This window comes from Leucopleurus acutus, assembly GCF_964270905.1.
Source record: "Leucopleurus acutus genome assembly, chromosome: 19".
Taxonomy (NCBI): Eukaryota; Metazoa; Chordata; class Mammalia; order Artiodactyla; family Delphinidae; genus Leucopleurus; species Leucopleurus acutus.
This window is the reverse complement of record NC_139161.1, coordinates 30,561,985-30,586,982: the sequence shown is the minus strand read 5'-3', so window position 1 is coordinate 30,586,982 and position 24,998 is coordinate 30,561,985. Positions and strand designations below refer to the sequence as shown.

The 24,998-nt window shown below is 52.7% G+C and overlaps 1 protein-coding gene across 1 annotated transcript in view; it reads right to left on the bottom strand.

Annotated features, from left to right (window-relative positions):
* CUEDC1 (CUE domain containing 1) overlaps nt 1-23,055 on the bottom strand; it is a 75,460-nt gene extending 52,405 nt beyond the window's left edge. The window contains exon 1 of the mRNA XM_082860239.1: nt 22,972-23,055. The gene's annotated coding sequence lies outside the window, so the exon portion shown is untranslated. The remainder of the gene's footprint in view (nt 1-22,971) is intronic.
* Between the last annotated feature and the right edge of the window lie 1,943 nt (nt 23,056-24,998).

The following is a 24,998-nucleotide window of genomic DNA, read 5'->3' as shown; positions in this document are numbered from 1 at the left end:
CCGGCACCCGGGCCACCATGCCAGGCCCAAGGCTGGAAATGTGCCCATGGGTCCTGAGGGCCAACCTGAACCTGTGCCCCATCGCCTCACCCCTGCATAAGTCATGGAGGCTTCCTGAAACAGCCAGGGGCCGTTCAAGGACTACGGCACCAAGGGCCAAAGAGGCCATGCTGGGAGCTTCTGTCCCATTGGGCCCCAGGCCCCTCCTCCCAGCACCCTGGCAGCTCTGGATTAATATTACACCCATACAACCCCGACAGTGGCTCCTGACCATCCAGCTCCGTGAAGTTCTGAGGCTTAAAATACAGACAAGCTGGAGATGGAGGAGAACAACAACAGGGGATGCACAAGGAGGCAACAGCGTAGCCACTGAAAATGTTTTAAAACCACACCATTTCATTAAGAATGCTCATTCTACAGTGTTACCTGAAAAAGCTACATGCAGAAGTATGTCATCAGTAAGATCACAACTGATTGTTTAAGAATCTATGCACATTAAGATGAAGAACAAGGCTTCCCTGGTGGTTCAGTGGTTGAGAGTCCGCCTGCCGATGCAGAGGACACGGGTTCGTGCCCCGGTCCGGGAAGATCCCACATGCCGCGGAGCGGCTGGGCCCCGTGAGCCATGGCCGCTGAGCCTGCGCGTCCGGAGCCTGTGCTCCGCAACGGGAGAGGCCACAGCAGTGAGAGGCCCGCGTACCGCAAAAAAAAAAAAAGATGAAGAACAGAGGGAGACACAATCAAATGTTATTGGTGGCACCATTTAAGTGATCAGAATGATCACTTTTGTTGGAAATTAAGCATTTTCCAGTTTTTCTGGAATGTAATGTAGAAGGTAAACTACACAGGGGTCAAAGGAGCACATGCTTTTTTTTTTTTTTTTTTTTTGATTGAAGGACAGCTGATTTACAAGAGGAGCACATTCTAACTAAAGTCCGTGTGTCTGAGGAGAGGGCACAGCCCAGGCGAGACAGTTCACAGCAATGAGATGGAACAGGCACATCTGCAGTCCAAGGCCAGGGGCTGTGGTGCTCAGACCTGGGCCAGCGGGCCAGTGGGGGACCCTTCCCAAGGGGCTGGAATTCTCCAGGGAATATAACAAAAAGCCCCTTAATCCTTAAAGTGCTCTAAAGGACTCTATTGAAAGGCGCCTACTGAAAGAGTGCAGTCAGGTGCTCTGCCCCACGCTGGGGGCAGCAGACAGCTGCCACTGCAGGCTCCAGCGTCCCTCGAGACTCCCGGCCGAGGAGGATTCCTGCCTGTGCTGCAAAGCCCCACCAGTACAAGGACAAAAGAGAGCTGAGCTTCACCATATGGGGCTCAGGAGCCTCCTGGGAATGCCGGCGGGAGGGGAAATGGCAGGTCCCTAAGCCCTGTGCAAATGTGAAGGAGGGAAGAGGTTTAAAGTGAAGGAACAGCACCAGCTGTCGCCAAAACAACACTAATTACAGGGGCTGTGCCGCCTGCACCAGGCTGGGCTCTGCAAGCAAAGATCCTCCCGGGGGCCCGGCAGTCACCCAGCCGCCTGTGCTTTGCTGCCTTGTGGATGGGCTGCAGGCCTGTCACCCAACTGGGCAGGGAAGCCCAGGTCCAGAAAGCAGCTTCCACAGGTCCTGCTTACTGAGACGTCCCCATCACAAGGTCAGTTGCCTGGGCTGCGGGCCAGGGCCAGGAGACACTGGAATGTGGACAGGACTAGAGAAGCTCCTTCTCTGGAGTTTTTTTTTTTTTTTTTTTTTTTTTAATTTTTGGCTGCATTGGGTCTTCGTTGCTGCTCGTGGGCTTTCTCTAGTTGCAGCGAGCAGGGGTTACTCTTCATTGCAGTGGGCGGGCTTCTCATTGCGGTGGCTTCTCTTGTTGCAGAGCACGGGCTCTAGGCGTGCAGGCTTCAGTAGTTGTGGCTCACGGGCTCAGTAGTTGTGGCTCGCGGGCTCTAGAGTGCAGGCTCAGTAGTTGTGGCACGCGGGCTTCAGTAGTTGTGGCTCGCAGGCTCTAGAGTGCAGGCTCAGTAGTTGTGGCACACAGGCTTAGCTGCTCCGTGGCATGTGGGATCTTCCCAGACCAGGGCTCGAACCCATGTCCCCTGCGTTGGCAGGAGGATTCTTAACCACTGCACCACCAGGGAAGCCCTCTGGAGCTTTTAAAGACCTAAGTATCTGGAATAGTAACAGTAAAATAGGAAAAAATTGATGTCCTTGTCCCTTGAAGCTGGGGAAGGGGCAGAGTCAAGTGGAGAGACCAGAAATGCCAGTTCTCAGGGGCTCCTCACTCGCAGCTCACAGCTCATCGCGGCAAGGAGCTCAAGTTCACCATCACTGACGGGGTGTGGGGGCGGGGGGTGGGCCCTGGACATCCTCCTGCCCAAGGCGTTTCTGCTGAGACCCTGGGGTGGACTGAAAAAGGCCCACACTCAGGAAGCCAAGGAGGTAGGAAGCGCCCGGGTCCAGACCCGGGTTTTGTCCCTGTTCTGTGGCTTCCTAGCCATGGGGCTGGTGCCAAGCCGCTTCACTCCCCTAAATTAGGTGTAAGCGGTACCCATCCTCGCTACTGCATCAAAACGTGTGCGGATCCACGAGAAATGCATGCGATGGTATTTCTAAGACTATCAAATGCTAAACAAATGGAAGGTGGCATTATGACTAGCGGGGCGTCATTATAAAGCGGGGGCATTTTGCTTCTCTCTCATGACAACATGCAAATTAGAAGCAAAAACAGACACATGCCTTGTTTTTCAAGCCCTTCACCCACACACTCTAAAACAGGACTGGATGGGGCAGCCTCAGGAACATAGGATGGGGCTCCTGAACCGGAGGGGAAAGGGAAAGGGAGAAAGGAGTAAACAAAACCAGTGAGACTAGGGAAGAAGTAAGAAGGTTAGAACCCAGATTCTGGCCTCCTGGGAACGAGCCCCGCGTCCCTGGGAAAGAGGCCGAGATGAAAGAGAGGCGCAGCTGGGGGAAAACAGGCCGTGAGAACAGGATGCGATTGTTCACCAGGACAGGCTGAGCAGCCACCCCGGCTTTGTGCGTTGATGTAATTAAGGCCCGGTAGGTGGGGGCCGAGGCTTGGAATCCTTTAGCTCCTCGCTATTCTCCCGGGACAGCTGAGCCCGAACTTGGGGCTGGAACTGGGGGTGGCTCAGCTAAAAGGGGGCAGCGGCCCAGGCGGCCAGAGGCGAAGCCCTCATTCCTGCCTGAGAGGCACTTCCTTCTCCCCAGTACTTTCCCCGGGAGTTCCCTGAAGGCCGGCCTCTGCCCTGACCCCAGTTAACACTCCCACTAATTGCTGGGGCTGCGAGAGCCCAAAAGCCCAGGGAGCAAAAGAGCCTGAGTTAATTAAGGAGAGAAAAAAAGTCTGCTTCTCTGTTCTTCCTTCCCCTCCTCCCTGCTCCTCTGGGTCGGGCGTCTAGTTTCAGGGAAGCTCCAGAGGCAGGGATCTTCAGCCTGGAGCCAAAACCAACAATGGCACATGGAAATTACTGAACGGGAGCAGCTGGGCCGCGAGGGCTTCTAGAAGCCTTGCTCCAAAGCTGTCCAACTTTCCAAATTTCCCAGAGGTATGTCAGGGGGCCACTCCACACCCATCCAAAGGAAAGCCTCATGGTCTCAGTCCAAATACTGTTTGCTCTCAAATAAGCACAGCACAAGTTCTTGCTCCCAAGGTGGGATTCCTCCAGAGGGCAATGGGCATTCTGTAAGCTAAACGGTAATAATGCAACATAGGCATTTGACAAATATTACCTCATCTAATTTCACAACTACCCTATGAGGTAAGTACTATCCTTGTCCCGACTTTATAGATGGGGAAACTGAGGCTTAGAGGAGACAATTAACGTACCCAAGTTCAACAAGCCAGCAAGCAGCAGAGGAACGATTCAGACCCCTGCACTCTGACTCCACGACCTGCCGCTTGGATATTCTAGTAACAAGTAACTAGTAACAACTAGTAACAAGCCTTGTGGAGCTTCTTAGCCAAGGGTCCTTGAGGTTTCGATGAGGTCCAGGGATCGCCCCCCAACGACATCAAATGCACAATTGAATGTGTTTGGGTGTGCATACACTCTTCAGGGTGAAGGAGGGTGTCAAAGTTCTCTTTAGATTATCAGAGGGGTCTGGAACCCAAAAAGAGGTTAACAAACATGGACCAGTGAGGTGACACCCCAATCAATGCCTGCTAAGTTCACTCCAGAACACAGATCTTCTAACTTGAGTCCTCTACTTTTTCACTTCATCTCCTCGTTCTGATGAAACATCCAAGCGGGAAGCTGAATTTCTCCTCAAAGAGATGATGCACTGGCCGTTTAGAATTAGGCAACTTAGCACTGAAAATCCACCACCCGGCCTGCCTGGGAGAGGGTATCCAAGAGATACACTGTGGGGGAGGAGAGGGAAGAGTTAACAGTCCGGCCCTGCGGGTGAAAGGGATTTCCTACCCACTGCTTCTTACTTCTTTCCACCGCTGCACAACAAGTTCCAACATTGTCCCAATTCTGATCCTTGGTTTTGCTTGGATTCACACAGAGGAAAATACATTACCTGCAGCCCTAAACTATCAGAAATTCACAGGGGGAAGAAAGTTTCTGTTCCAAACGAATTTTCTACACTTTTAAAGACAGCTGTCTATCTAAAAGCAATGGTATTCCCTTAACTGCAGCCACTGTCCTCATTTTCAGATGCTCCAAGACAGCAAACAGTCACAATGCTGCTGCTGCCCACAACTGACAGCCAGTATTATCAAGCACGCATTCTGCGCTCCACCCACGCTTACCTCATTTAACCCTGACTCCAACCCTAGGAGGCAGAGGCGTTATTATCTCTGACTTACAGATGACAAAATTAAGACTCAGAGAGGCTAAACAGCTGCCCAAGAACACACAGCAAGTTAAGTGACAGAACCAAGGTTCAAACCCAAGTCTATCTGACCCCAAGATGGGGCCCTAGACCAGGGCCACTTAAAGCAGGTCTGCAGACCATTCAGAAACTGTTAGTCGTGGATCCTTGGCAAGATAAGCACAGGAAAAGAGAGTAAGTAAGGGTTTAGAGACGTTTCTAGCAATTTGATATTGCTACCACATTCAAGCATGCGACGGGAGACTTGCCTCTTTGAATAGGGAAAGCATATAGACCAGTTAAGACTTGTGCAGAGGGTCATGCTCGTCAGGCCACATATCCGTCCCCAGAAGAATGAAATAAACCACCTGTCCTTCACCTCAGAGTTTGAGAAGCACTGCCCTAAAGCGCTGTGCAAGGACAGGCACCTACGCCCCTCAAATGAGGCCACCCCCGCAGTTGCCCCCCTCAGCGAGCAGTCTTCTAGCAAGGCACTCCTCAGGCTTTTCCGTGCCCGCAAACCACCTGGGCCTCTTGTTAAAATGCAGACTGACTTGGGCAGCCCGAGGTGGGGCCCAAGACTCTCCATTTCTCACCAGGTGGCGTGGGTGCTGCTGGTCTGGGGCCCCGACTTGAGGAACAAGTTTCTAACGGCACATCACACAGGGGCAGATAAGGCTGGTTCCAGAAACTCCACTGGACAAAGCCAGCCAGAGCCCAGCAAAGGGCCCGAGAACAGGCTCTCCCCCCAGGACTGGCTGTGAGGGGGCAGAAGGCCCTGCATGGGACCAGGGTCCTATCACAGGCAGCCCTAGCAACACACCTTTCCCACCCCAACCTGAGCCTGGGACACCAGGGGCCCTTTTTTCCTGAGTTGCAGAAAAACTGCCTTAAGGGCAGAGAAGAGCGGCTCTGAGGCATTTGCTACCTATAACCAGACCCGAGAAGAGGAGGTATTCTGATTAAACCGTGCCTCCTGCCTCAGCTCTGCTCATGCCACCCTGCAGCTGGATCTCAGCCAGTGATGCCCAGGGAGGACTACCACACACGTGTGTTTGGGTCATCCCAGGAGGGCAGAAATGGCTCCTCAGTGGCCACTCCTGTGGCCAGAAAGGGCCACGAGCAGGGAAACTCCAAGGGGAAATGGTTCCCACTTCCTTCAGGTTACCTGTCTTATTCCCTGGAAGTTCTTGACCGTAGAGACTTTCCTCCATATTACCAGTCTGTCTCTCCTAATTTAACTTATGGCCCAAGGACTGAAGGACTATGTACTTATTAAAGGGGCAATTCACAGTAAAAGGCTCAGATCTCCCACTCATTCAGGGGTTCACTGTTTCATTCAAAACTATTTATGGGGTAACTGCCATGTGTCAGGTACCATGATGGACTCGAAAGACGAGGGACACTTCCTCACTCTTCTCTAAGAAGTAGGGAATAAATGACCGAAGGGGCCATGAAGCCAAGCCATTAACTAAGGCAAGGGGCACTGCATCTTCCTGGAGCCAGCGGGAAGACGAGCTTCTGCACAGTAGCTTTCATATATGCACAGACTTAGGGAAAGTCAGTCCGAGGGTGGGGCTGGGCACTTGAGGCCGATGGTACCTGACAGGGGCTCCTTGACTTGACTCACAACAGGGCGCAGAAAGGCCTGAGGGTTACTGACACACACAGCAAACACAGAGGGGCTTGACGTCCAAACCAAAAGTGTCTGGACAAGACACAGACACAACTCTGGGGAAAATCAGGCTGAAAAACCAACTCCGGATCTCAGCTGACTCTCATGAAACCACGAGGCTCTTTCTTCTTTGCGAAAGCAAACCACATTCTCCTACCTCCAAACCCTGCCATGTGCTATTTCCCTACAAGATGCTCTCACCAATGTCAGTAGCACTACCACCCCTAATTGTGATAGCCAAAAACGTCCCCAGACACTGCCAATGTCTCCCAGGGGACAAAATCATCCCCATTTGCAAACACTGCACTGGAGGGATGGCCGGAAACCCTGGCTGTGCATGAGAAACACCTGGGGAGCTTCTAAAACTCACCCATGCCTGGGTCCCACCCCACACACATTCTGATTCTGGTCTAAGATTCTATACGTAAACAAGAATGTCTGTCACTTTACAGGCCCTTAATGTTGCTTTAATGTGCTGGCTGACTCATCCATTAGACTGACTCTCTCCAGAAGCATGAACTACATCTCTTATTTCCCTCTCTCCACAAAGCTCCAGACAGTGCTCCATGCAGTGCCTATTTTATGCTAATCAGAAGAGTCTGGAAAGTTCTTGAGCCCTCTCCACCCCCACTTCAAATGGCACCATCTCCCCCAGATGCAACAGTAGATGACAAGAAGAATCTACAACCTCCAAACCTCAAAAGCAGGAGGGGACAGAGGAGATAGGGGCCGATGAGAATGCAGCCACCTGACTTGGGTCTCAGTGTCCAACCTCTGAATGAGTCCCCCTTCATGCTCTCCTGTGGGTGTGAGGACCATTTGCTAAATGGCCAAGACACCCACCTATGTATACTCAAGTTTATTGATCCCCCACTTTTCTTGACCAGAATGGGGGCAGCAGCAGCAGTAGAAACTCCAGTCTACCTGATTGAACGCTGTTTTCCTCAGGCTGACGGTGACCTGAAAATAAATGCAGGCCCAGAATCAGCTCCTTTCTGAGCTGGAAAGGTTAGGATCTTTCCCCACACCTCGCTCAAGGATCCCCAGGGGGATCTGGAGAGCTGATTGACAGAGGCCTGGCCAGTGTTAACAGTTAACTGATGTAGTCAAGTTCATGTCCTGCCTCCCCATCTCCCCACACCTGAGGCTGCCCCTGCTGGCCACCCCTTCGGACAAGGCCAAAGAGGGATGGAGTGTCAACGGAGAAGATCTGGCTATTAACCCCTAGCCGCCCTAAGTGGAAATGCATTCATCATTCACACATTCGTTAACAAATGTACAGAGACTACCTTAAAAGTGATACAGGTGCTTAGAGAGCAGACATGCCATTCTTCCCAATTTTTATACTTGAGTTAAAGACAAAATGAAGGGAGGGAAATCCAGCGGCCAAGCTCCCCCAAAGACAGCAAAGGCTATTCAAGCTCCCAAGATCAGCTTTCTCACTAAATTTCACTGGCTAATACATAAGAATGTAAATTGCCATTTGGTTACATTACACTGAACGAGTGACTTAGTATTTTCTCTGATATTTTCTCATTTGCTATTCATTGCCCAAAGGATGCGTGAGTCTTGAAGATCTGCTTCAGGTGGCCCTGGCTAGCTTGCTAAAATCCGTCTAGGGCAGGCGTCCGCAACCCCTGGACCGCGGATCGGTAGCCATCCGCGCGGCCAGTTAGGCACCAGGCGGCACAGCAGGAGGTGAGCTGCGGGCGAGTGAGCGGCTGGCGAGACAGCCGAGCTTCATCTGCGCCTCCCCATCGCACGCACAACCGCCTGAACCGTGCCCCAAACCCCCCAACCCTCTGTGGAAAAACTGCCTTCCGCGAAACCGGTCCCTGGTGCCAAAAAGGTTGGGGACCGCTGGTCTAGGACACCGAGGCCTTCCATTCTTGGAGGCCAGCTGGATAGGGATTTTTTTTTTTTCCAAGCTTCCTTCCCTCCCCTCAGTTACACACAGACACACACACCCTGTTGCCTGGAGACTGAACACATTCCTCATGCTTACGTTTCTTTTCATTCTCCAGAAGCAGGATCTGTGGAAACTGGGGCCTCCAGGAAACAAGCCTGGGGCGGGGGAGGAGCGGACCCGGAGTGACACTTCCTCACCAACAGGCCACCCCCTCCCCGCTGCCCCCCTTTCCTCCCCGGGTCTGAAAAGCCCGCTGGCTGCAACTGAAGGGCTCCCACAGGGAACAAGGCCCCCTTTGAAAGTCCGTGTTGACCGCAGCCCGGCCGGGGTTGCCATGGCCACGGTCCTCCCGGCAGCCCGGAGCCGGCGCAGCGCCGGGACACCCGTCCTGACCCCCTCCCCGGGGCCCCGCGGGCCCCCGACACCCCTCTCCTGCACCCCGCAGCTGCTGGAAGCGCCGATTTTCCTCAAATCAGAAAACATCCTCCTAAAGGGGACGAAAGGGGATTAAGGCTCCCCCCGGAGCAGGCCGGAGGCGCCTCCCTCCGGGCCCTGCCTCCCCGCCCGGCCGTCCGCTCACGGGGACAAGGACCCGCACGACCTCTTTCTGTCATTCATTCTCGCAGTGCCCAGGGCCCAGCGGCCAGGGAGGTCGGGAGGGGCCGGCTTGGGCTCGGCCTCGGCCTGAAGCCGCGGGCCGCCGGGACCCCGGGCCTGACGGCGGCAGCCGGGCAGCTCCAGCCTCGCCAGGCCCACGTTCCTCCCGGTCCCTCCCCCCGCCCCACCCCCGCCCCCCGCCCCGCTCCGAGAAGCCAGAGGGAGCTGGGCCTCTGAATAATTCAGCCCTCAAATTGCTCTGTGGTCGGAAGGGTTTCTTCATTTATTTTTTAACTCTCCAGGATCTGCAGTTTCACCACGGGAAGCACTTTAATCCCCAACGTGGATCTGGTTTGAGACCCGGGGCCTCCCAGGACTGCAGGGAAGGGGGTCACTGAACTTCCAGAATCCAGCCAACCGCCCACCCAGTGCCAGGGCTGGGAAGCGGCTGCAGGTCGGGAGGAGGGCGCAGGCCTCCAGGGAGGAACTGAATTACTAGAAAGCCCTGAGCATCAGCCCCCTAGGCTGCCTCTAGTGGGCCATGCCCAGCCCCTGCCCCCCAGCTTCCCACCCTCCCTCCCCACAGTCCTGATGTTCAGTCTGACTCAAGAGGCCTGGAGCACACAGTGTTACTACACGGCCACAGGTCCCTGGCAGCGGGCAGCCTTGGCTTCCGTTAATCATGTTAGCTGATGTTTTACTGAGCCTTCATGTCATATAACCCTCACAATAACCTAATGAGGTAGGTACTATGAATATCCTCATTTCACAAGTGAGGAAACAGACTGGAGGAGGTTAGGAAATGTCCCCAGGCCATATAGCTAGCAAGTGAAGGAGGATTCACACCCAGCTGTCTCACTGCAGACGGCAAGCCTTAATGCCCATGTTACATGGCCCAAGCATACGCTGCACACAGCATCCTCAGAGAGCAGAACTCGGCCCGAAGAGGTGAAGAGCCTTGCTCGTAGTCACACAGCCCACCGGGGCAGTGTCGGACGAGGACTGAAATGCCATGATCTGCGCTAACATCCTTTCCACAATCACAGTGTCAACTACCGAGGCAGGTGAGAGCACACTCCAAGTATTCCCTCTTTTACAACGTTACGGTCTAACGGCCTATAATCGTAGCTTGACCCCTGGCAATGCCCCCACGCTAGTCCCGTCCACTCCCTCCAGTCTCTGCTCCATGACCTTCCAACAAACAGCTCGCCTGCCTCCACCAAAACTTAAACCCTCTCCCACAGCATTATAATCTCTCCCATCCCCCTCCAGGGCAGTGCGATCTCCAAGACTCCTAACGAGAAACCCCACACCACCCTGCCAGCTCATATTTATGCAGCACTTTATAGTTCTCAGAGCGCTCTTACAGACATCATCCAATCAACTCGACAACCCTTGAACTAGGTAAGCACCAGCACCTTTCTGAGGACTGCCCCCACCCCCATCCACAGGGGACAGCCCCCAAGCCAGGTGGTACTATATGACCATGTGTTCCTGACCATCACTGCTTGGACCAGCAGGAGACAGCTGACACAAAGGAACAATCAGACTCTTTCCTCAGGAATTTGAATCAAGGTTCTGAGATACAATTCAGTCTGACAGTTACTGGAAGGAGGATGGGTATATTTGGGGGCTGAGGACCCATGACATCTGGCACACATCCACAGACGCAGTGGCATCCTCCAGTTCCAGGCACTTGGGAGGCCAGCAGTATTTCCTGCCCTTGATTCCTCCATTCCCCCGTGGCTTCAAATAGCTCAAGCTGGCTTCTGTTACTTGCAGTCAGTAGAGTCTGAACTAACAGATGGGTGGATAATTATCCTCCTTTTGCAGATGAGGAAAGAGGCTCACAAAGGTGGAGTGACCAAATGAATATCACATGACCAAAATGTAGTAAAGGAGAGGTTAAAATCCCCGCGGAGTGACTCTCCTTCAGTGCCATCTCTTGCCTCCTTCCCTGGATTAAAGAAAGTGGCAGGTGCTCCCTTCTTGTTAGTGTTTAAAAAAAAAAAATTATAACTGAGGATAAGTGATTAGGCTGGAGGCACTCCAGTGGTTTAAAGCCAGAGACAAGAAATACAAAATCCTCTCCTTTGAAATCATGAAGACAACCCTTTGCTCCTCTACATTTCCCAGCCTCCTTTGCAGTTAGGTGGGAGCCATGTGACCAGTTCTTGACAAATTAAATGCACACAGAAGTAACAGGTGTCAGTTCCTTGCTAAGGCAGTTAAAAGCCAGGGGCTGGGGAACTGTGATGGCCCCATATTCCAGATGGTGTGGCTACAGGTGGGGGAGGGCTGTCTAACCCATGTCAGACTTTCCATGAGCACAAATGAACCCTAGATGGTGTCAAGCCACTGGGATGTCAGGGTTTGATTATTACTGCAGCACAGTCTAGCTTCTCTCCTGGCTGAAACCCACGAATCATTCAACCGGGGCCCTTCAGCACATTTCTCTGGTCTGCAGGACGCTGTATTTGTTTGTCTAACATTCATTTGTTCAACAAATATTTCTAGAACATCAAGACTAGATGCTGTAACGTGTCCATACAGCCAAGAGCACAGTAGTGAAAAAGACCCAATCCTTCTCCTCAAGATGTGCCCTATCTGGTGACCCACAGTCCCTACATTGGCACTAAAAGGAGCAGTACTACAGGTGTGAAAGCAGGACCTCCCACCCAGCCGCTGGCTAAACTGAGCCCAAGAAAAGGTAAGCTTCCAGGAGGCAAAGACAGCTTGTCCCAGCAACTCCGGGAGGGTAGCAGCCAAGACTGAGTTCGCACCGGGTTTTCATACCCTGGGCTCTACCAGCTCCCCTCCTGCCAGCCATGCGGCCACACACAAGTGCCTCCCTTGCCCTGGGCACAGAACAGAGGGGAGAGGGCATCCAGGAGGAGTCATCAAGAGAGCAGGTGGCTGGAAGAACACAGGAGCAGCAAAAGACACGGCTCATCTGCCCTCACCCTCTTCTGCAGCAAGAGTTATCTCCTCTGGGAATTACACTCCTGCTTGATTTATTTTAGCCCCCAAAGTCCCCAACAGCTGAGCTTTTTTCCCCTGACCCCATGTAGTTGAGGGCCAACCAGAGAAATCATCACTCTGTCTCTTTCTGCCAAAAGCTAGATGAGGAGACAAGTGAGGCAGGTAGGGCCACCACATAGAGTTGTACGGGCTGTTCACTGCACAAGGTGCCCCTCCAAAGGGGCAAATGGGGCTGGAATCCAACCTATGCTCTGCTTACCAAGCTGCATACCCTGGAGAAAGGGTCCCTTCTTCTAATTCACACACAGGTGTCTGCTCTATGCCGCGGCCCCAGAAGCACTGGAGCAGGGGCTTCTCCACAAGGAGCGAAGAAGTTTGGTGATGGGTCCGTGGGAATGTACTGTACTAGCCTCTCTCAGTTTGGAGTCTATTTGAAAATTGTTACAATAAAGTTTAAAAAAAAAAAAAACCACATCCCACTCAGTAAGTGGCTGTATTACTTAGGCATGTTACCTTACCCCTTAGCCCTCAGCCTTGGTTCCCACACCTAAAAAGACGATAATCCCTGGCTCATAGTTTGGTACAGGACTAAATTAAATGACTGAAGTGAAATGCTTGAAACGAGTGAGTCCTCTTACACATGGGAGCTGTTCACAGTAGCTACTGCTGATGGCTGGGGCAAGAAGGAAAACGAGGCGAAATGGGGGCAGCGGGGCCTTGCAGAGAAAAGCAACCGCTCTGGGGAAAGTTCGCCATGAAGCCAGAGGGTGTCTGAAAACGGCCGCCGCATTACCATTCCTAAACTGGGCTTCCGGGGGGCTGATCTGAGGGAGTTTTCTTGCAATACCTCCCTCCCAGGTGGACTTTGAATTCCTCTGGGGGCTCCAGCCTCGGCTCACAATCCAAATGACAGTCCACAGAAAGGTCACAAAGAGTGGCTCAGGAAAGGATGCGCCCCCCAGCTTCCTCGCAAACTCAGAGACACACAGGGCGGCTTCTGGGTGAGGCGGGGCAGGCCGGGAGTACTCACACCTGGAAGGCTCCTGTCTGAGTTCTAAAGAGAACAAGAGGGCCCCAAAGATGTCCCAGGGGAGTCAGGCGTTAGCACAGGGAGGGCCCCACCCCCTTCACGGGGTGGAGTCCAAGTGGCCATTCACGTCCCTAAAGGTCAAAAACTATGTTTGCAGTGTCTCTAGTTGTATGTGATGAATTTTTACATTATTATCTTCAAAATTATCACTGCTATGTATGAATTTCACCAGTGGTTTGCCATTTAAAAATGACACACACACCCCAATTTATTTCCCCTTAAGGCCTATTCCTTCCCCAGAGCCTCACAGGGATGGAGAGGGCTGGAGGTGGCAGTGGCACAAAGCTGGGAGCCCTTCCCAAATCCCCTGGGGGTATCTCACCCTTGGCTCGAGCCACCAAGACCCTCTGCGTCGGCCCAGCCTCTACCTTGGGATACCCACACAGAAGGCCTCTGGTTTCAGTCAAATGCCACCTCACTCACTCTGCTTTCTTTTCTTTCTTCTTTTCCAAGATGAAAGCTAATAGGATGATTCATTCTCTTAAGTCAACTCATGAGAAGAAAGGAAGTCACCCAGGTTCCCAATTCTCTCTCCTCTGAACACCAGCCACTCCATGGCTCACCCCCATATGCATTTCAGAGAGATGCAATAACAAAGAAGAATTTCCACTCAAAAGCCCATCCTTCACCTTGCCTTTTATGTGTCAAGAATTTGCTATCTGTATCCATAGCAGTTAGTTCTAAGTTTCTGAAGCTGTCACAGCTGAGGGCTGAGTTGGGATGTAAAGACAGGCTTCCAAATAAAATGATAGGAAAGTGATAGGAGATCCCTATCCAAATAAAGTGATAGGAGAGCAAAGAGACACATGGCCCTTAAATCCACAGCGCAGCCCCTCACGGCCGAGAGTAAAAATCCACCCAGAAAATGTCCTTCTCTGTCCCTGTCGGCTCTCTTCAGCTCTGTCCCAAACTTAGAAACAGCTGTTTCCCTATAACTCCAAAAAAAGCTCTCATATGCCCCATCTCCTCATTCTTTCCAACACTGTGATCTGTACACTTAATCTACCTCCAGGCTCAGCTTATCCCTCCCTCAGCTTGTCAAAGAAGAAGAGGAACAGTCAAGGAGTAAGAAGTACAACACGACAACAAAGCCCTCTTGGAAACACCATCTACAGACTCAGCAGCCCGGCTTTCTGAGTTCAGATCCCAGCTCCTCCGTTACCTAATTGTGTGACCTTGGGCACGTTGACTTAACCCTCTGAGCCTCCGTCTCCTCATACGGAAAGTGGTAAATAATACTATACTCATACGGGGCTGAGTAAATAAACATATACTCTTAAAATGTACAGGAAGGTGATTGGCATGCAATAAATACGTAATAAAAATGTTATCATTATTAGACCATCACAACCATCTAGTGCAACAGGGATTATTATTACCAGCTCTAGTTAACAGATGTGTTCAAAAGCCATTTGTTGCCGGGGTACAATAATAGATTAACCTCAAGAAAAGTACAAATTAAGAAATTAAGTGATCTGCTCAGAACAACACAGATGACACAGTCCGTACATGGCAGAGCTCAGCCTGGATCTCTCATCTTGGACTCCAAATCGCACGCTCAGAAATTTCACACTTTAACACGCTCCCTTCCCCAGGCATGGAAATTTGAGAAGTCCCATGGATATGCATCAAAAACAGACTTCAATTCTATAAGCCCCAGAGAGTGGCAGTATCTCAAGGGAATGTTGCAGGATTTGCCAAACAAAATTAATTTCCATTTGTTTTCATATTCCAAGAAAATATACCAAAACGGCCTTATACCACCTCACCAAAGGTGTCAAAAGACCCCTCAAGGCCAAGGATCACACCCACCTCAACAATAGTTCAGGCTCCCTCGAGAGGCTCCCAGGCTGTCAGCAATTTGCAGAAAAGGTCAGTGCAAATCATTTGGGAAGGCATTTGTGCAGGCCTGGCCTAAGACATGTAGACTTCCACCAAGCCCGTAGTTTTTAAAACCATGCACTGTCTTCACCCTGGATAAATAGCAGCCAGGCTACAGAAATATTTCCATCACACCCGAAAGCCTGCTTGCCACCACAACGCATTGAAATGGATGTTTCCAGTTCGAGGAGAGCTCAACAAAAATATCGAGAAACACCCCAACCTTTCCAGCAGAGGTAACCATTCTGGCATTTAGGAAACCTCTGAACACTAGTAAAGGATGTTTGTGGACACAGATTATTTGGGAAACATATGCCCTCATGCCCAAAGTCTAACTATATCTAATACATGGATTGAGCCCATTTCTTCCAGCTCTATTATGAACGTTCATTCATTCGAAGATTTCTACACAAGTACTTTCATCAGTGCTCTTTGTGTATTTCAAGACTGTGATGAAATCATCTTATGGCCATGCTGGAGAGAACTAGGAGTAAAAAGAGTTTAGCACTGGAGCCCTGGCTCTACCACTAACTAGCCACGTGATTTCATGAAATGATGATAATAACAATAATAATAACAACAGCAGCAGCAGTAGCAGCAGCTAACGTTTATTGAGAACTTACGATTTGCCAAGCACGTGCTAAGGGCTTAATAAGTGATCCTCATTAGCAACCATTAGGGGATATTACTACTCCCATTGCATGGGTCAGGAAACTAAGACTCCGAGAGCTTGAGTAACTTGCCCCAAGAACACAGCAGCAACTAGCAAGGGTGGATTCAAACACAGGCAGTCTGACTTGCGGTTCTTAACTACATACCATAGTTCTTTTCAAGGTGCTTAATGACCCAGGACCACAAATTCCTCTATAGGAGCCGTCTGGATAATCTTCAAAATCCTTTCTGGCTTTGAAATTCAGTGATTCTTTTAGAAATAAAATGAATTTATGACTTCGAGGAATAAAGTGCAATGATGCTCTAGCACTGCTAAGGTGGGATGAAACATCTGTGTCTGCCACACCCACATCCGGTCCGGGGAGGAAAAGTGCTGATTTTCTAGGATAATGATGCCCTGTGAAACCACCAGACTGGCCCCAAACCGTCTCAGGAAGAACGACAGCTTGAAGACAGCATCTTAGAAGATGCTCCAACTTGCAAAGGTCTGCAAGTCTCAACTATCAGCTCTCAAACCTTCATTTGTCTCTTTTTTTTTTTAAGGAAACTCAAACACAAGAAGATGCAAGTTTTAAGGATACCGGTACAAGGTGGGCGTAGGCCGCGTGGCACACTTACACCTGGCTTTCCTCTCAGCTCTGCACCTGCTCGTGGAAAATCCACCTCATCCAGGTAATCCGTGTTTTACAGCTTCCCTACAACCTCCCAGCTCAGTAGTCCTGTAACTGTGCGGGGTTTTGCCCTGTGCACACCTGCTGCTATCTTCCTTCTTATGCTGCCTCCCAGCCCATAGACACACACATGCTCAATGGCCGCCTTCCCCGACTCCAGCTCTGATTCATCTTCCTCCTCTCCCTGCTCAGCCACAGGAGTTCCCTGCCCACCCACCTTGCCACTGGTGGCAGCCAATGGTGAGACTCTCCCAGCTCACTTCTCTCACTCGCCCTAGCTCCCCGCGCGCGTGCTCTCTCTCTCTCACTCAGCTCCTGGTACAGCCTGAAACCGAAACTAATCTCAGACCTGAACGAAGTGAAATAACGATTTCCTACGCCTGATCATCCTACACGACCACAAAGAATCTTCTCCGCAGAGCTCCAGATCTAGCGTGTTGGTCGCCGGGAAAAACAGAGTTCTGCAGGTGCCTGCTAAAACCCGATGCTTCCTTAATGAACAGGCAGGAGGAAGGAAGAGATCCTCCACAGGGTTTTCTGCTGCTGCTGCTTTTCTTTAATTTGCACAAGTTAATTTAAATTCACCCCAGCAAGTAAAGTTCACCACCCAGTATTTTAAATTCTTTTTCCAGCGTCGGTTCGTGTTTGGCTCATTCTTAAGCAGGTTCTCTTCTGAGAGCAAGCCTTGCTCCCTTTGGAGATCTCTGCAGCCATCTTGCTTGCTACGCAGCTTAGATGGCTAGACCACATGCTTTTCCTAAATTCGAAAAATGCAGCCTTTACTTTCATGCTGGGAACAAAAACAACAACTACGACAAACGAACAAAGAGAGCAAGTCATCGTAAATGAACGTAAGGTCTGCCCTTGAAACCCTTTCAAAGAATTATACATTCTGAGAAAAATCCCAAACTGTTCTGTTCATCATTCTTGCTCTCAGCATGCTTTTGGACGCCTTCCTCTGTTGCTGGGGGCATCGTGTAAGGATTCAGTTGTTGGCTTGGGCAAAACAGAATTGAAATGGTAAATGTACTGGCCCAACAAGTGTTTGGTAAAAGAGTAATAACTTGTAGATCGTCTGCTATTTACTCTTCATTCAACAAAGTTTACTGAAGGCCCTGTAGGTATGCCTGAAGCTCATCTAGGTGCTGGGCCAGAAGGGTGAATAAGATGACCGCTGGCTCCGACTGGGCCATTCTCAGAAACATCTTGTGATTAGGAGCTGAAGCTTTTCTCTAGTGCCAACGGCCAGACAAGCGGTCAACTACTTGCAGGTCTCCTGCAGCCCTCTTCACGAGGCGTGGACTCCACCCAGTAGGGCTGCGGAGCGCCCCCAGAATGCATCCCCTCTGACAGGGACTGACACAGGGCAGCACACAGCTGCTGGGCAGATGTGGTTTGTGTCTTGGCTCATTAACTAATGAATGAGCCACTTACGGTGATGGGCACTCTTCAGTCACTTCAATGGTAAAAGGAGGGGTTAGGCCAGATGTGAGCAACATTCTAGCTCAAAAATTCCCGATCCTTTTCCCCTCCCGTTGCTGAGCTGACACAGATCTCAAGGGGCCTCTACTTCATCTTCCTGTCTCCAGATGAAACCTCTTAGACCACAGAGACAAATGGAACTTGTTCCATTTCTAAAGACCTTCGGGGATGGCGGTTCCCCTCCGCTCCTGTGTCACTTGTTCTCACATCTCACATCCTATCTGCAACACTGTCCTCAGACCTTACTCGAGTCCTTCCTCTGCAGTTTACATTCATTTGCCTCTGGTTCTGCTTCTAAGTACGGAGAGACAAGAGTGAATCACTGTGTTCTGAGCAACAACTCTTACAAGATTTTTATTTCTTCTTCAGCATGTTCACTGCAGGCAGTATAGGAGGTGACTTTAAAAACCACAAAAGCATCAAGGTAGCCAAATAAGGCAAGGGCGTTGCAGGATCCAGAAAATTCGACCCTCGGTTCTACTCAGAATTCACAGAGTGGGAGAGCAATATACTCTGTGGTCAGATCGAAAGCCCATGGGAGGCTTCCCTGGTGGTGCAGTGGTTGAGAGTCCGCCTGCCGATGCAGGGGACACGGGTTCGTGCCCCGGTCCGGGAAGATCCCACATGCCGCAGAGCGGCTGGGCCCGTGAGCCATGGCCGCTGAGCCTGCGTGTCCGGAGCCTGTGCTCCGCAACGGGAGAGGCCGCAACAGTGAGAGGCCCGCGTACCGCAAAAAAAAAAAAAAAAAAAAGCCCATGGGGCAGCAGCCACCTTTACCCTCACTCAGCTCAAGTGCCCCCTCCTGCAGGAAGCCCTCCCTGTCCCAGCTCCTCTTCTGGCTGGAAAAGCATCCCCTTCTTCAGCGCTTCACCTCAGTGCAGCATTTGCCATGGCAGCTAGAGTTCTAGGCTGACATGTTTATCCCCCCAACTAGACTATAGCCATCTCCCAGACAGGGGTCATGTCTTAGTGACCTTTGTACTCAGGGTCAGGCCCCAGGAGAGTGTCTGGCACTTAGCCAGTGGTTCTCAGTAGGCTGCGCTAGGCTGAACCCTCCAGGCGCGTCCCAATGATGCTTGAATGTTGCATTATCAGCCCTTCACCCGGAGCACGTAACCCCTCCAATCCCCCCACCCAGCATCCCCGCCTCCCAGCCCTTGGCTCAGTAGGGGTCTCTCTGAGAATTTCCCTAACGATGTAAGCTCTATAGCCAGGCCTCTTGGGTTCAAATCCTGGCTCTGCCAGTCTCTAGCCATGTGACCTTGGTCAAGTTACTTAACCCCTTTATAGCTCCGTTTCTTCACTGAAAAATAGATATAATATCTCATAGGACCTTGTGAGGATGAAAGGAGCTGATCCACGAGAAGCACTTGGAACAGGGTCTGACCCACAGCAAGTGCTCAGTGAGAGCTGGAATTATTATTTACCAAGCCTATTGCTTCACAGAACCCCTGACCTGCCCCTGGCAGCTTCCACTCCTGACTGACATTGGGCCTGCCTTCCCCCCACTAGACCCCCTTCCTCCAGGACCAATATTAGCATTAACATAGAAAACCATTCAACCCTTTTTACTGATTATGATCCTCTCCCCACACCACCCCCACCAGCTTAGAGGGCAAATCCTCCAAAGAGAAGGGAGAAGAGTTGGTTCCACAGCAGGGCTACGAACGCCGGGTCATTCTGCCCCCAACTATGTTTCTCTGTCATCTCTTGACATTTCAGCTCGTCATCTCCCCTCTGCTCAAAATTTAAGCCTCATCCTATCCCATCCCACCCCTCCAAAAGCCAGCCTCAGCCTCTAGTTTTTACCAAAGATCTTCCTTAGCAATAAGAAGCCTCAGAACATTAGCACCCAAGTGAAGAAATAATAATAATAATAGTAGCTTCTGTCTGGCATAGATCTCCTTTCATTTTTTCTAAAGCTGAGAAACTGAAGCATCTACAAAGTCATAGAGTAAGATGGAGAGCTGGAATTGCAACTGGGAATATGTATGTAACTTCAGATCCTGCATTCTAAACCACTAAGCTATTATGGAAATGGGCACAGAGTGGCCGGATTGCCTCCTGGGGGTGGAGGTTAGAGGGATTTGGAAAGTTTTCATCCCACCAATCATTCCTCAGTGCATTTCACATTTTATGAAAAGGGAGTTTATGTTGACAGGCATTGTTACTCTATTATTTATGACCTGTTTTAAAGATAAGAGCCATAGCTGCATTACTAGGAGTCCATTATATTACTCTGACACATCAGAGATGCCTACTGGGAGGTTAAAAGCAGAGAGCATCAGAGAAGAACTGAGTGAGCCGACGTAACCAGCATTCTAAACTCACCAACCTGTGGCAGCCGGTGTAGCGGCCGACAGACAAGTCCTGGCCACCGATGAATGCGAATCTCTAGTCACCACAACGGGACCCTTACATCCCACCAACACAACTTCCAAGTTCCAAGTCAGGGACCACTGGACCACAGTGTCTCCAAAGCCCTTTATGGTTCTCACTCCCTGTAAGTCTAAGAGCCAACAAAACGGAGACATCACCTCCTCCAGGCCACCTTGTATAGTCAGAGGTGATCCCTGTCTGACTCCCAGCTTCTTGCCCCCCAAGGCTCCAGAATACACCTGCCTATGTTGCTTATTGCCAGGATCGGGGAAATCCATAAGGGCAAAGTAAATGTAGGAAGCTCTGAAGGAACAAACTAGTCTGAGTGCTACCACATGCTCAACACTGCTTGCTAGGCAAAGAAAAGTCTCCATGAACTACCATTGTCTGGGGGCACCTGAACCTAAGAAGGGCTTCTCAATACCAAGCAGAGAAGTCACAGACAGCAGACCCTACTAAAGGCTCTTCCAGATCCCCAAGTATAAATGCCACCAACACCTGAGCAGCAGCCCAGGGCCCAGTGAGCTTTGGCTAAGAAAGAAAAGGCAGGCCAGGTCTCCTTGGGCGTGCACTGGGGATGGTGACAGCCATTCCCTCTGGCCCCGACTTGCCTAGTCCAGAAGGATCTAAGGAACCTAAAATACCTCGATCCTGGCCTTGAACAACTCTGCCCAAAGACCTCCTCAAAAGGAGGACTGTCTTTCATGCTTACACTCTCCACTGAAGCACCTTCTCCCACCTCAACCCCGTGGCCCCAAGAATGAGCTAGGGCTATTAAAGCACCTCGCTCCTATTCTGTTGAAACACCAGAATATCCATCCCTCACCCTGTCCCTGTATTTACCTCTAATTCAACAGTTCTGTGGCCCTGGCCCAGTTAGTGCCCAGAGCCTTCTCACCACATAGACAGCAAAATCAGCCCCTGGAGAAGGGCCACCACATCAGCCCCCATCCTCTGGCTAGCTGTAGGGAGCTGGGATCTGGTCCAGGGTTTCCAGGTCTCTATGGCCACGGCCCAAAGCTGCATCGGAAGGTCATGAGAAAAGCCCTCTTGAGAGGTGTGCTCTCCGCACCCTGGGACTATTCACTGACCCGACACAAAGGAGAGAACTGCTCTGAATGGCCTAGGCTGGACCAGACTCTAGATCAGGGGTCTCAACAGGGGCCCCAGTTCCAAGGGGCACAGTGACCTTCTGATACTACATACAAAATGTGTCTTCACACACATGCACGTGTCAGAGGGAGGGAGGGGGGAGTTAGAGCTGTCACCGGATTCTCAAAGGGACACATAACCCCAACTCTGGCCCCAAGCCCCTCCCCCCCGCCCCATCATATCATCATCCCTAGACCATCCTAGCTGCCCAAGGTCTCTCTCCTATTTAAGGATGTGCCCAGGCCCGAGGCCCCACTCCTGATCCCCTGTCTCCTGCTCCTTCCAGCTGCAGAACGTGAGCTGGGGTGGGGTCCCTCACACACCCTCCAGCTTCCTGATGACCTGAGCCAGGTTTCTCTCTCCAGCCCAGGGATGCCATCCTCCATTCAAACTGAGGTTCCAAAGGCCTCGACTGCCAACAACAGAGAGGGACCCATTTCACATTTGATCCCAAGGGGGCCAAATCTCATGGTGAGACAACTTCCTTCATGAGAGAATTCCTGGTGTCCCTCACCTCCTTCAGGCACACCTGGCCAGCTCCACCCAGGCTGTAAAGATGAGCATGCCTGGCAAAGAAAAGGAATGAGAGGCCCAAGCACCTCCCTGAGTCCCTTCTCCCGAGCAGGGCGGCTCAGGGTACTGCAGGATAACTAACAGGAAGGCACCCTCCCCGTGCTCAGCGATGCTCCTGCCGGAGGGTCAGGTGGGGAGTGAGAAGGTCTTGTATCCTCTATCACCTCTAGGACAACTTAATAAATTCCCAGTCACCCTCCACTCTAACCACAAAAAGGGAAATCTAAAACCTCCCTCCGCTTAAATCAAATTCCTCTCCCGGAATTTCATTTCTTGGAACTAAAACTTCTTTTAACGGGAAAAGAAACGGGCAAGCCCGTGCTAGGTGTAAGACAACAATGCAACCAGAAAATGAAGAGGAAAGAAAGAATTAGCGCCGACACCAACCCCCTGGAGCTTAGAGCCCTGGGCACTTAGGGCCGGACGGGTTGGGGTGGGGGGGAAGCAGGGGCGGGGACAGTGCCTGGTGAACTTTCCCTGGCCGAGCCACGAGAGATGCAGCTCCCAAGGGACCGGGTGGAACCAGAAAAAGCTGAGCCGACCTGTGACATCGGCGGGGACAGGAAGCGAACCTCCCCTTTTCCTAAAAGGAGCTCTGGCCCCGGCAGGCGCCCCCCGCCCCGCCCCCCCGCCAGCCGTCGCCAAGCAGCCAGCGCCCCCCCAACCCGGCCCGGGCCAAGCGGGGAGGGGCGCCCACACACACAAGGGGGAGCAGCCGGGGAAGGGGCTCCGGGCGGCGCCGGCTCGCCGAGGCCTCGCTCGCTTTCCCCGCGCTGCCCGCCCGCGACCACCCCTCTCCCCGCGCGACCCGCTCCCAGCCCCCAGGTGCCCGCTCGCCCCGCGCGCCCGCGGCCCGGGAGGAGGCGGCGGCTCGGGAAGGATGCGGGGCCGAACCGCCGCACGAGGCTGAGGCGGCGCGGGCTCCCGGCAGCAGCGGCGGCCGCCCAGGGAATCAAACTCGCGCCCGCCCGGCCCTCCCGGCGGCGCCTCGGAGACCGGGCCCGGGAAGGTGGGGCCTGGCCGGGTCGGGGCCGCGCGCGGGCCGGGCGGCGCCGGCGGGGAGCGAAGGGAGGTCTTACCGAGCAGCCGCGCGCGCGTCCGCTCCCCGCGGGCCGGAGAGGCCGGGGGCTGGGGGAGGGGCGCGATCCCGCGGCGGCGGCGGCGGCGGGCCGGGTGCGGCGGCGCGGCTGGGGCGCGGGAGGCGGGGAAAGCGAGGCGCGGCCGGCTTCCTAGCGGCGGGCGGCGCGAAATGCAGCTGTCCCTGCGCGGCCGCCGCGGGGCCACAAGTGGGGCTGCGCGGGGAGGAGCGGGACTGCGGGCCGAGCGCGGGCCGGGCAGCGGCCCCCAGACCCTCTCCGATGCAGACCCCTCGGAGGGAGGAGGGAAGCGGTATCGCGGTCCGCTAGTAACGCAGTCGCGGGGGCCGGGGGCTGCCAGGCCAAGACGAGGCGGATCCCCGCCGGACCCCCGCAGCAGCCGCGGGGACTCCCGGCTGGCGGGCCGGAGGGCGTGAGCGGGGAGTCTCGGTCCCGGGCAGAGTGGGTGCGGGGCGTCCTGCCCCACCCTGCTCGGGGAGCGACGCCGGGAGGGAGACCAGAGACCTCGGCTGGGGGCGGGGGAGACCTAAGAGCCGGACTGCCCGAGAGGGTGCAGAATGTGGACACGCATCTGGGACCTGGGACACCTGTGGTGGAGGGGAGGGAGGCCCCCCGGGAGTAAGGGCTCAGGAAAGTAAACAAAATAAAAGGCTGAGGTCAAAGGAGATGGTGGGGAGGAGGTCAAGAAATCAAAGTAGTACCCAATCACACCATCAGATGTCACCTGCCATCTCCCCATCTCCTCTCAAACATACCAGGTCACTTCAGGGGCGTCTGAGCCCTGAGATCTCCCACAGAAGAACTTGTTTAATAAATGGGAAATCAACTTTGGCTCTTCTTTTCCACATGGTTTAGTTTCAGACTCCAACTGGGGGGTGGGTAGGGTGGGGCAGGTGGTGGGTGACCTGCCAAGCATCCAGCTTTGAAGAGGAGCTACCTAAGGAAGGGATCTGAGGCTGACAATGGCCAGAATGCAGGTCCAGCACTGCCCCCAGACAGCTTGCCAAGGCCTGCACCCTCCTCCTGGATAAGCGTGCCTTAGAGACCCACTTGCCCATCTGGGTACAGATCTTAGGGAACAGCTCCCTCTCCCCTCCTCCCCTGAGGGCTTGCAGTCCCCTAGCCAGCTGAGACAAATCAACGTGCTCAGCCACAGAGACATCTGAAGGTAAAAACCACAAACCAGAGTGCCCCAGACACCCGTGTGTTTCCATCATTTGCGTGTCGAGGGTAAGTTTCTTCAGCAGGTTGGGAACCTGGGAGAGGGAGAAACCTCAGAACCACACCCTCTGGGGAGGCCCAGCAGTGACTAGCGTGTGGAGTTGAGCTCCAGGGCCAGTTTCCCAACCCCCTCCCGGGGATCTCCTCTCTCCCACCCACCTGTCCCCAGGCCCCCTCACTTGGTGGTACATTCAGTTTTGGGGGCCCTTGAAACTCCAGGAGGTGGTCCCTAGACCCCAGGTTAAAGACCCTTAATCTGGAGGGACTGACCCATGCCTCCGTGCTGACTCCTGTCTCCTTTCCCAAAGTGGTAACCGAGAGCTCACTCACTAGATTATGTTACACTTGCCCACAGTGCAGTTCATGTCACTTTTCTGCTTACTTGCAAGATCCCTCTGCAGTTCCTCTCCCTGTCACCTTGGCATTTTGGAGCTGGGAAAATGCACCTGCAAACTTGGAGATTTTGCTGTTTACACTGGGAGGCCAGTGCTCACAAAATCTTTTCATGTATTACTCATATAGTCATCAAATGAAACCGATCACCGTAATGGACGCTCTTCCTTGAAGAACACTTCTTAGGCGTTGGTAACATACTCTTCCTCTCCGGGCTGTCTTCCTGGAAGCTTTTCCTCAGACTCCTTCCCTGCCTCTCACACCCCACTGGGTAACCTCGCTTGCTCCCACCACTGCATCTGAGCTGAATGTTCCCCAGGACCCCAGGCCAGCCCACCCTCCTGGGCTCCAGCCCATCACACCCAGCTGCCTACAGAGGCTTTCCACCCGCAGGT